At 41.1% G+C, this 12,936-nt stretch overlaps 1 long non-coding RNA gene across 2 annotated transcripts; it reads right to left on the minus strand.

Annotated features, from left to right (window-relative positions):
* On the minus strand, nucleotides 1-12,460 carry LOC140843196 (uncharacterized). 2 transcript variants are annotated; one of them, XR_012120756.1, is made up of 4 exons: nucleotides 11,284-12,460; nucleotides 6,833-6,938; nucleotides 4,619-4,740; nucleotides 1-2,566 (listed from the first exon to the last, which is right to left on the minus strand). It is a non-coding gene; the product is annotated as an uncharacterized lncRNA (long non-coding RNA). The 2 variants fall into 2 exon arrangements; XR_012120755.1 differs by lacking the exon at nucleotides 11,284-12,460 and having other exon boundaries at nucleotides 6,833-7,258.
* Between the last annotated feature and the right edge of the window lie 476 nt (nucleotides 12,461-12,936).

The following is a 12,936-nucleotide window of genomic DNA, read 5'->3' on the forward strand; positions in this document are numbered from 1 at the left end:
TCACTTCTCAGTATCTATGAGTCTAATGCTGTTTTATTCCTTCTATTTTGCTTTGTTTTTATATTCCACAAATAAGTGAAATCATATGGAAATCTGCCTGGCTTATTCCACTGAGCATAATATCCCCTAGATCCATCCATGTTGCTGCAAATGCTAGGATTTTTTTCTTTTTGTGGCTGAATAATATTCCATTGTGTATATGTACCACATCTTCTTTATCCATTCATCTGTTGATGGACACTTTGGCTGCTTCCATATCTTGGCTATTGTAAATAATATGGCAGTTAACATAGGGGTTCATCTACCTTTTGAATCAGAGATTTTGTGTTTTTTGGTAAATTCCTAGAAGTGCAATTACCTGGTTGTATGGTGTTTCTATTTTTAGTTTTTATCCTCAAAACCTCCACATTGCTTTCCACAGTGGCTGAAATAATTTACATTCCCACCAGCAGTGTTGGGGGGTTACCTTTTCTCCACATCCTCACCAGAATTTGTTTGTCTTTTGGAAAGTGGCCATCCTAATTGGTGTGAGGTGATATTTCATTGTGGTTTTTACTTTCATTTCCCTGATAATTAGTGATGTGGAGCATCTTTTCATGTGCCTGTTGGCCATTCGTTCTTCGGAGAAGTGTCTGTTCAGGTCCTCCGCCCATTTTTTGAAAGGGTTATATGTTTTTGGGGTGTTGAGGCCTATGAGGTCTTTATATGGTTTGGATGTTAACCCTTTATCAGATAAATCATTGACAAATATATTCTCCTGTACTGTAGGATGCCTTTTTATTCTGCTCATGGTGTCCTTAGCTGTACAGAAGCTTTTTAGTTTGATGTCCACTTGTTCATTTTTTATTTTGTTTCCCTTGCCCGAGGAGATGCGTTCAAGAAAAAGTAGTTCATGTTTAATATTCAAGAGATTTTTAGGCATTCTATTTCTAAAGTGGCCTGTAGTTTTTATTTTTCACCACCAGGTGGTAGGCTAGTCCATCAGTAAAGTAACAATTGAAAGGGAAAGGCTGGTGAAAATGGAAAGGTACGTAATGGCTGCATTCTACCACCAATCCATTTCTCCGGTAGGAGCAGATATAAAAGAAGGCTGCCTGTTCTCCGAGTGTTTACATGCACAGCCAGGGCAGCCCAGGTGCACGTCACTTTGGCGTAGATCTTGAGGCCGTGTGGCCAGGTTTTGTTTTTTCCTTCCTCTCTGCCTTCTTATGTAACCATTTTTGGAAACTTAAAAATGTATCTGCTTGGATCTTGATTTTTTCCAGAATTTTCCAGTATTTCCCAGTGTTCATTCTTCAATTAACAACACAGAACATGAGGTTAATGATTTGGCCTCCCTCGTGGCAACTGCAATATCTAATTTTCCTTTCTGTTTATTGATTTGGGGCTATTGTTTTCCAGCATTAGCTTAATAAATGTCTGGACGACGCTTATATACAGGAATGCTTAAAATTTAGTTAACACTGTCAAAATACAACACAATAGTCATCAAGACACTTCCAGAAATTCTGAGGCCAAAAGGCTTATCCTGTGATGTGACTGACCAATGCTGGCTGGTACTTCAGCTCTAGCTGCTACTGTTATGCCACCAAGTGTCAATAGCACAGGTAGTCCCCACTTCCGGTTTCATTCTCTAGACCCGCCCTGTCCGCTACCTTAGCCACATGCAGCTCTCAAGTACCTGGAATGAGATGTACCCTAAAAACACACACTGGAGTTTTGAAGACTTAGTACGAAAAAAAAAAAAGGTTAAATGTCTCAATAATTGGTACTATTTATTGCACGTGGAAATAATAGTTTAGATTTGTTAGGATAAATAAAATATATTATTAAAGTTAATTCACCTGTTTCTTTCCGTCGTTTTTTTATGTGGCTTCTAGAAAAATTTAAGTTACATATACAAGCATATGAAGCGGCTCGCACGTGTGGATCTTACTATCTTTCTGTCGGACTGCGCTGCTCTAGATGCTATTACCAATACTTGCGATCTCTACATGCCCGGCAGGCTCCAGGGTGTGCGGCCAGCACAGTGGCCGCGCCCGCCTCTCCCTCCTGGCTCCTGCGCCGCCACTGCGGCCACCTTCCGCCCGGGGCAGGGCCCGAGGCGTGGTCGCGGGGATGCCCAGGAGTGGGTGTGGAGCCGGCCGCCGCTTCCCGGGCTGGCAGCGCACGGTCCCTCGCCCATCGCGATGCAGGGGCGGACGCGACCGGCGCCGCGTCGAGATCGCAGTACCTTTGGGGTGCTTGTCTGTCGGGTCTGGGAGGTGGGCGCTTGGGAAGACGAGACACCTGGCCTGACTTCTCCTGGCTCCACCAGGGCGCAGCGGGGTGCTCAGCGCCCGCCGGGGGCCGCAGCCCAGCAGTTCGCAGCCTTGAGCTCGGCCCCGCACCCCAGTGATGGGGACGGCGCCCGCGCGCCGGGCAGGGGCGCCCACGCCCCGACCGTGTCCGCGCGCCCCAGTCTCGCTCCAAGCTTGGGGGAGGGGGTGGGGCGTCTTCTCTTCCTCCTTCCGGCCTTCCTCATTCTTTGCTGTGTGTGTTTCTTCTGGACAGCTCAAGGCACCCTCTGCGGAAAAGCCATTACACATAAATTGCGTAATTTCCAGGAGTCAAATACCATGACATTTGCATTTAAAACTGACATTACACAATACAAAGATGAATAATAAACGTCATGGTAATTAAAGTTAAAATTTTTCTTTACATTTTTAAATGGATGAAAAGATTTTTTGCTTAATTGTGTTAAGATGCACATCACATTAAATCTACCATCTTAAGCATTTTACATATGCAGCTCAGTAGAGTTAAGTATGTTCGTATGTTTTAACGCCAATCTCCAGAATTTTTTCATCTTGGAAAACTAAAACTCTCTACCCATTAAACACCAATTCTCCATTTCTTTCTCCAGTTGGCGCCCAGGCAACCACCATTCTACTTTCTGTGAGTTTGAAAACATACAGTATTTGTCTTTTTGTGACTGGCTATTCACTTAGCATAATGTCCTCAAGGTTCAGCCACGTTGTACCATGTGTCAGAATTTTTCTCCTTGTTAAGATTGAATCGCATTCCAATGTAGGAACGTACCACTTTATCCATTTGTCTATCAACAGACGTTTGGGCAGCTTCTGCCTTTTGGCTATTGTGACTTGAATAGGGGTGTAACAAACACTTTTCTCAATTTTTTGCTGAAAATAACAAAGCTGCCATTAATATCTCAGTACGTATACCACTTTGCACACTTGTGAATCCATCTGTAGGATACATTCCTAAAAGTAAAATTGTTGGGTCAAAGGAGATGTGCATTTTATAATTTGTCAAATATTGTCAAATTTCTGTTCACAGAGGTTGAACCATTTTTACACAGCCTCACCAACACTGCGTGTTTTCAAACTTTTTGATCTTTGACAATACAATAGACTAAAAATGGTATTTCCATCTGTAAGAATGAAACATGAGATATGTTTAAATCTATGAATTTATAACATACCATAAAAACTCCCCAAATCTTCAATATTTGCTTCTGGAAGATATTAGGGAAACAAATTCACTATTTTAAAAACAAATGAGTGAAAACAAAAGGAAAGAAGTATGACCTGCCTTTTCTATGTGAATGGTATGTCAGGATGGCCAAGTAGTTGATGAAAGGAAGTTTCTCTTTATAGAAGTATTCTCATTATTAAATAAAGAAGGAATAAGGAAACCACTCAGAAAATCATGTAAGCGAAGACTGCCAATGGTTGCAAAAAAGAGAAAGTGAGAGAAGCTAGAGATCCCGTGTGCAGTAGGAGACCACTGCCGCCTCCGGACTCTTCTTGTCTAACAGCCAAACTTGAATCTGATCAGGTCACTAGGTCTAAGCTGCCTAGTTACAGAAAATAAAGGCATAAGGAGAACATGTTAAACAATGTGCCAAGGGGATGCAATCAGCTACAGGACAAGTGATTAATTTCTTTGATAAATAAATTAAAAGAAAAATAAAGAGGGGAGAGAGGGAATCTCTACATTAAAATAAATTTAAAGTACAGAGCAACCAAGGGCAATAAATGAGACAGAATTTAGATACTGATTCAAACAAAATATGTGTGCTATCATTTATGAGACTGGGCAATTTGAACCCTGATTGGATATTTAATAATATTAAGGAATTACTGTCAATGTTAAAGATATTATAATATATGCTATTTTATCATATGTTACTTTAGATATTATAGTATTATTTTTTAGATTTATGGTATTATGATTGGGTTAAAAAATTTATTTTTTAAAGATACATGCTAAGATAATTATTGATGAAATGATACAATGTCTGAGGTTCCTTTCAAAATAATACAATGGGAGTTATGTGAGATGGGATATATATGAACCAAGATTGACTATGAGCTTACGATTGTTGAATCAGGGTGGTGCACACTCTACAATTTGATTTTTGTTCATGTTGGAAATCTTTCAAATAAGAAAGTTCATTCCAAATAAAGAGAGAGAATGAAAGGAGAGTAATTAGAAACAGTGAGTACAGATAGGTCTTTTTAGGAATTTTAATGCAAAAAGGAGTAAAAAAGAAAAAGAATCAATAGCTATGAGGCTCAACAGAAGAGAAGTTTTCTAAAAAGAAACTTACTCAAATATTACATGCTTGTGGAAAAGTGATCAGCACGAGAAATCCCCACATATGAAAAAAGTTTCTTCCGGATTTTGTAAGAACTTGTCTACTGCCAGCTCCCCAGAGAACACCAGAAAAACCTGTTGATCAAGCAAAGGAAGTCTAAGTTTATTACATATTTTCTCCAGTAAGGGATGATAACACCTTGTGAACATCCCCATATATGAACAAAAGTTATCTTACTGTTTTTTTTTAGTAAATATTTTTGATGAAGTATAACTTACATACAGTGAAGAGCATAAACATTAAGTATACTAAACTCAATGAATTTTATAAATGAGTATCCTCATGTAACCAGTCAAGTCCAGAATAAAACATTTCTAGAATGCTAGAAACATGCTCTGTGTGTCCTCCCAGTCAGTAACTCCTACAAAAAGTAACCTCTTTTCTAACTTCTATCATCAAAGAGTAGTTCTGCTTTCTTTTGAACTTCATATAAACGGAACCATGCAGTAGTTACTCTTTTGTGTGGTTTCTTTTGTATATATGTGTGTATATATACACACATACATAAATTTTGTATATATATATATATACATACATATATCAGAAAAGAAGGGAGAAAAAAGAAAAATTTTGAGAATGCCATTGTGCCAATTTGTGAGTATAATGAACTATGGACTGAGAAGTGTGATTAATTCTCTGCACCTGGGGATCTGAATTTCAATTAACAAGAAAAGAAAACAAGTAATTTCAAAAATTAAATAAAATTAGGAAAAAAATATATGAAAATCTCCCAACATTTTAGGAATCAAAAAAAATACAAATCCATGTAACAATGAGATATCAGTTACACTATCAAATTAGCAAATATTTTTAAAAATATTAATATTCACAATTATAGAGAGTTTGGTGAAATAGGATTCCTCATATGTGGTTCGAAGATGTGTAAACTGATAAAATTATTTAGTTAAGCAATTGATAATCACCTTTATTAAGGTTCTAAAACGGTTTACACCTTTTGTCTCAATAATTCCATTTCTTGGAACATAGCTAAGGATATAATCCCAACAGCTGAATGTCCACCAATAGAATAATTGAAACACTTTTATGAAAATTGTATAATATGATGGGAAATGTTTATGATACAATATTAAGTTTTTTAAAAAGCAAGAAATATAGGCTAATGTTATAGCCCATGTTATATATTTTAAATATAATACAGAAAACAATCAAACCTCATATATAGGAGTGTAAGATTTAGCCCCCACCCTCAATAAACTCACAGTGTAGAAAGGACAGACAGCAAAAACTGGCAAAAATAGCCTTTGCTTTCGTGAGAAAAAATTTCAGGTTAAGAAGTTTGTCTTGTGAGGAAGAACTGAGACCACCGAAATCAACATGATTGAACAGGTTCAGGAAATTCTTGCCCAGGAAGTTAAGTAGATTGATTGTTTGCCTGAAGAAATGAATTTATCTAGGGAAATGGTTTGCTCATCTGGGACAGGACAGATGACTGCTCTCCTATCAGGACTACAGACTGCTCACATAAGCAGAGAGTTCCCTATGTGACAAAGTTTATTTATTACAACTTGCTTCAAGACCCTCACTGGTTCTAGGAATCCTAAGTTGTCTGAAGTGTCACAAACTGTGCCCAGTTCCTATCAATTTCCTGCTTCGAAAAGCCACCTGCAACAACCTGAAGCCAGACCTCTCAAATCCTATAAATACCCTTTCTTGAAATCTCCCTTTTGAGATACTACCAAATCTCTATGAAGATGATATTCTCCCCTATTGCAGAAAATATGTAATAAGCTTAGACTTCCTTTGCTTGAGCAACAGGTTTTTCAGCTGTTCTTTGGGGATTTGGCAGTAGACAAGAGTTTCTTACAAAGTCTGTGAACTTGAATGAGGAAAAAAACCTGACATTTATTTTCATAAACCTTTAACTGAATTAGAGCGTTTCTTTCTATTATGAATATAAACAACGAACCACAGTGACTTTGTCACCAGTAAAAATTAGGTATCTTTTCAGTCTGCATTATAGCTGTTGCATTTATCTCAAAATACCATTTATGCTCACCACTACTCTGAAATAATGTAGGGTCAGAACTGTGAAGGCTCCGAGACTTTACCTACTCACAAGTGAACAAGGCAGCTTGCCACAGTTTCATGGATGATGACAGAAGACACAAAACTCCTGTATCTGAGATGAAAGACTTTATTACTCACAGCAAAAGAGGCAGCCAGTGTGTCAATGAGTTTGTGCTGTTTTCGCTGATGTCTGATTTCCACAGGCAACATGGTGACCAGAAGACAAAAGCATATGTAACAGATTCTGTTACAAGAAAGGAAGGTAGGGCTAAAGGTCCAGCACTTTTTCAGCAAGCAGCAAATGTAGCAAGCAGCAAATAAACTTATCTGGTTGCCTAAGTGACTAGCTACTGAAACTGTTCAGTAATAAGCAGTGGAAAAGCCTAGTCATCTGGCACACTCAGCAAGTGCATAGGGAGACACTCAGGAGCTTCTCCAACACATAGTGCTAGAGCTCATTATAAATGCATTTATAAAGGAGCAGATAGACTACCATATCATCATTGTGCTTTTATATTTCAATATAGCCGGTTTCCTTTATAACCCTAGGTATTTTATTTTATATTTATATATATTTCTGAGAAGGGGTTAGTAGGCTTAACTGGACTGCCAAAGAGGTCCTTGGCGCAAGTAAGGTCTGAGGATTTCAAGATGTTTGTTATCTGGCTTACTGGCTCAGAACAGAGACTGAGAGGTACCCTCTCACGCATTGCTTTCAGGAGTATAAACTGTATTTTCTGGAGAGTAATTCAGCTATATGTACTAAAAAATAGTCAAATCTTTCAAGCTAGTAATTCCATTACTAGAAATTTATTATTACAACGTAATCAGGTATATAGACAAAAATGTAAGCAAAAAGATGTTCATGGCAGTACTATTTATAACAGTAACAATTTTGGAAACATCTTGAATGTGCAATAATTAGGGCCTAGCCACAGAAACTGTGACACATATAACCTGATGAATGCAGTCATTATGAATCGTTGTAGTGGAATGTTGTGTAACATTAGAAGATGCCCATGATTTTACGTTAAGTGAAAAAAAAGACACAAAATTCTTTATGTAGTACGTCTCCAATTTTGTTTAATCAACTATATATATATATATATATATGCCTATGGGCTTAGAAAAAAAACTAGCTGGAAATTTACTGAACATATTATTGCTAGTGGCATATATATATATGTACACACATACATATACACACATATGTGTATACATATTTAAAAATTTTAAATTTCTATTTAAAAATTTTCCCAATATTCCTCAATAAGCATGTGCTGCTTTATAATAACAGAAGCAAATTATTTTAAAAACAACTCAAAATTAAGGTTATTTGTGTGAAAGTGTTGAAAACACGTCATGCTACACAAATGGGAAATGTTATTAGTGTTTTGCTGGGGCTTTAGAAGCACAGTTGGATTCATGTTTAAATTAGTCAGTTTGACTGTAAGGAAGGTAAATTGGTCAGTGGGCAGCTGTGTTCCGTGCAGCTCGGGAGCAGGTGGCTCCCTAGGTCTAACCCTGCTCCTTCCCCCAGAGCCCAGCAGCTGTGAGAGCCACCCAGCTATAACCCCTGTTTGTTTTTCTTCTTCTCCTCCATGGACTGCCCAGCTCCTTCTTCTGGTACAAGTCTGTCTGGTCTTGTCTGCTGGGCTGAATCACGCCAAAGATACAAAAAATGCCTCAAGGCCAGGGCCTGCCTGGGCTGAAGAGCTAGAGCCCAGCTTTGAGTGTGACATCAAAGTGTGTAATGAGACTCTGCAGGCTCCTAGCCAAAAGGCAAAACATGGTGCCATGTTTATGGGCTTCTGGGCGGTGGCCCTGGTGGAATGCTAAAGCCACGTGGCCAGATACAGGTAAAGAAAAAGTCACTTCTTTTGTGGCATGACTTGAGGGCATCCTGTGGCCTCCCTCACCCCAGAGGTTCTGATGCACTCGCTCTCCTCTTGAAGTCTGCACCATTAAAAATGTACATGGATCATCTAGGGCAGCAAAGATCCTAATATGAGGTTTGAGGCTCGGGAATTGACAGACTTAGATTTGGATCCCAACTCCACTGCTGCTTGGGGTAGTCACTTGGCATCTCTGGCCTGGGTCTCTTCCCCTGTTAGTAATGACAAAAAGCACTTACATACACCAGGCATGTGCCAGGCACAGTTCTAGGTGTCTTTTGTATATTAACTCATTTGACCTGCACAACAACCTTATTAGGCATGAGTTGTTATCATCATGTCCATTTTACAGATGAGGAAACTGAGGTCCAGGGTGGTTAACTAACTTGCTCAAGGTCTTACAGGATCAGCGCTAGGATGAATTCAGGCAGTGTGGCTTCAGAGTTTATGCTTTTAATAACCATGTTTGGGAGTCCCATGTAAGATGGGACAAGAGTAATGATGATTTATTAGGAGCTTATTTACTGCCAGGCACTGTGCTAAATGCTCTACAGTAATTTCTCATTTGTTCATTCCAAAGCCTGGTTGAGGCAGGGACTATTGTACATGCTAACATGGAGCTGGCAGGACATCGTACTGTATAAAAAGCCCTCCGTTAAAGGCTGGGCCTCTAGGAGGCTACTGCAGCATAGAAGAGCTAAGATGTATCCACAAGTAAATGTGATTCATGGTAGAAAAAGAGCTTGATGGAGTTTGAAGAGAGTTTAAAGATTATCTGGTTTAAACTCATGTTTACGGATGACAAGAACTGACTTGCTTTGTTTATTACCACAGGAATTTGGAGGTAAATCCAATGATATAATGATAACAATAGCTGACACTTACTGAGTTCCATCGTGCATGCCTGTTTATTTTCATTCAATCCTCACAATAACCAGATGGGAGAGGCACTTTTATTATCCCCATTTCACAGATAAGGAACAAGTGGAGAAATTAAATAATCAGCTTGTCCTGCGTCACACAGCTAGTGGGCAATGGAGCTGGGATGACAGCAGAGCAGATTCCAGACGCAGGTGTTGAACCACCAATGCTTTGTGCCACTCTAGTGATAGAAGGTGGTTAAGAAGCCTAGGAGGGAGCTGGGTTAGGTAGATGGGAAAGTACTTTAAGACTATAATGTGCTCTACAGACATATGTTCTTAGAAATAGGTAAGGGTCCCAAGAGAGGTATGCAAGTGGTACAGAGCTCGGGGCAAAATCAAGGGAGATCTCTACGATACCATGTCATTTGCTTTGGATTTGGACCTGTGATTCTGTGTAGGAATGAAGTATGTCCAGGGTGTGTGGGGGTGATGGTGGGGAAAAGTTTCCTCTGGCCCTCCATTAGTACAGGGTGGCTGATCAGATTAGCTAATTAGCACCTTGGCGCTGAAGTGCTCAGGCCCACAGCATTGGTGACCTACAGCTGTCATGCTAGCTGCAGAGAAGGCTGGGTGGGTGCCGCTTAGAGGGAGTAAGGGAGGCATAGAAGGCTGGTAGCAGGGGTAGGGACAGGGGTGAGACAGCTTGAGTCCAAATCCTTGCATTCTACCACACCCTAGTTATGACGCCATGGACAAGCTATACAACATCTCTGTCTCAGTTTCCTCATCTGAAGAATGGGAATGATAATGGTATCCTTCAGAGGCTTGCGCAACTTTGCCATGCTAATCTGTGTAAAGTGTTTACTTTGATGCCTGGCACACAGTAAGCACTCAATATGAGCTAGCTTTTGTTATTGCTGTTTATAATCCCGGGGTGCCTGATTGGTCCCACAACTCCAGGAGGAGTCAGGTTGGAGGAAAGAAGGCACACAGTCTATTTCAATCCACTTCCTGGTAAAAGGAAATCTGCAGGAGTGAACTGGTTTGCAAAACAACACCGATTAGCTAACTCCCCTCCCGATCCCCACTTTAGGTTTTGTTTTCAACAGCCCTTAGCTCTGCTTCTCTGGGAAAGGCAAGGAGAGGGAGGGAGAGGAGATAAAAAGGCCAATGGGCCTCCATTCCCTGGAAGCTGGGCTGATCGTGACTGGTCATCAGTGGTTTCTCGGTTCACACTCACTAATTTCTGACATCTTCCTTCGGTATCTCTGTTGAAATTTCTGAACTTTAGCTGATTAGCCTCTTCATCATCTATCTCTTTGCATGCTGTGGATTCACTCTGCATTCTTGGAAGCAGGGAAAATGCAGATGGGGTGGGAAGTCCTTTCCTGAACAGGTGAATGGCACAGTAGAAGGATCACTGTCAGGAGCTATGGAGACATGACACTAATATATACTGACACTCACTTGCAAGACTAGGCTGGGTGAAAGAGCTCATGTATGCCATCACACCAGCTCTGCAAGGAAAGTATTAACTCCACTGTACAGAAGAAACTTGCCCAAGACCACAGCTAGCCCATAGAGACGGGAGTACACCCTGATTTATCCAACACCAAAGGTCATCATCCTCTTCCATTGCAGTACGTGTGTGTTCTAGGACTAAAACAAGTATCTTTACTGGTGCCTGCAAATGACATTTTACATGCACTTTATAGAAATCTGAGAAACTATTGTCTCAGAGCTGTAAGGCTGGGCTGACCTGGTTTGGAAAAAGGAATGCTCTATGGAAGGTACAGCTAGTTCTGCTCATAGGCCACCTCCCAATACTCACCAAGCAAAGCGCTGGAGGTTGGTTTTGTCTTTTGTCCAGGTGGAAAGTGTAGTTTGTTGTCCTCAGCAAATCAATCTCCATCAGGATAAACCTAATTGCAGTTATATTTTACTATTGTTCCTTTGCTCAGTAGCTTTCTGTCAAGGGGATGCGGAAGAGATCAAAAGCACAAGCAACTAGTTCTGGGCTCTGGCCTTTGGGAAAGCAGGGTTGTTCTGTTTACACAACCCCTCTCCAGATTTGCACAACCCGACCACAGAAATGCCACTCTCCAAGCCCAGAAAAATAGAGGCAATCAAAAGAGTTTCCAATCAGCCAATGGCCAATGAGCAACTGAGGGAGCTCAGAGGCCTATACCAGGCTGCTGTGATAAATACGGAAGAGCAGCCCAAGGCTCCTGACTGTGGGCTGCTGGAGCAGAAACATATTCTTATCTGGGGGACGAGGCTACACAATGCAAATTCTGAGCCTCTCTTTGGCATGACTCTTAGTGCAGTCACCCTTCCTAGCACCCACCCAGTTACACCACCAAACTGAGGTGTCAGCGCTGGGATGAACCCTAATTTACCTTGCAAGGGCGAGAGGAGGAAGGAAGTCTCTTATTCAGTAATGGACAGCTGGGTGAATCAGGTCTCCTTCAGAAAACAAAACTGAAGGGAAGAAGGGACCTGTGTCTGGATCACCTTCTCCAAAAACTCGGGTGGGAAAACAATGATGCAGGGTACAAGGCCGTGAGGAGAGAAGGATGAGGAGCCCAGTTGCTCTACAGAGCTAGGGAATGGAATCGTTTGCAGGGAGTGTCCCGACCCAGGTCATACATCGTAGTATGTCACTGCCATGTACCTAGAGGCCAAAAAGCCTGGGTTAGCCTGTCAACAATGGGACTTTCTTCCAACTCTGAAGCCCCAGAATGCAACCAGCCAGCTTCCTTCTCTTTTCTACCAGCTGCTTCAGGGCCTCTACCAGTCTCACCTGCCTCATCTCCAGCCCTCGTTTCTAACCTTGTTTTTGTTTAATATGGTAAGGGGAAAAGAACGTTTTTGTAGGGCTCTGCAAATAGGTAAAATTGTGCTGCCAAATGGAGGAGAGAATTTGAGAAGCGGCCCAATCACCCACCAATAGCTCTGCAACTGAGGAGAGGCCTTCACCACCGAGGATCAGAACAGCTGAAATAAAGGAATTTATGGGAACTTGTTGAGCCTAGCCTGGTCCCTTGAGATCAAATAAGTATGTGTGTTCTTTCTCTATATTAGATAATGTCCTTTGTTGTGGGGGTGGTGGGCAGAGGGGGTGGGGGGGGAGAGGAAGTAGCTTCTGTACTGAGCTTGTACACTTTGTGACTGTCCCTGGAGCTTCCTCATCTCCACTCCTACCATCCTGGTCCAAGGCCTTTCCTCCTAAATGACCTTCCTGCTTCTACTCTCGCTTCGTGAAGTTTATTCTCCATACAGCAGCCACAGTGATTGTTTAAAAACCATAAATTGTATCTTGTCACGTTCCTGTTTAAAAGCCTTCAAATGCCCTCAGTATACTTGGGTAGAAGTATGGGTATACTTTACCGTGGGGTTCTGAGCCCTAGCGTGATCTGCACCCTGCGGATTCATCTCCCATACTTCTATGGCCCACTCGGCGGCAAGCCACACGGATGTTTGC

The sequence above is a fragment of the Manis javanica genome, chromosome 8, assembly GCF_040802235.1.
Source record: "Manis javanica isolate MJ-LG chromosome 8, MJ_LKY, whole genome shotgun sequence".
NCBI lineage: Eukaryota > Metazoa > Chordata > Mammalia > Pholidota > Manidae > Manis > Manis javanica.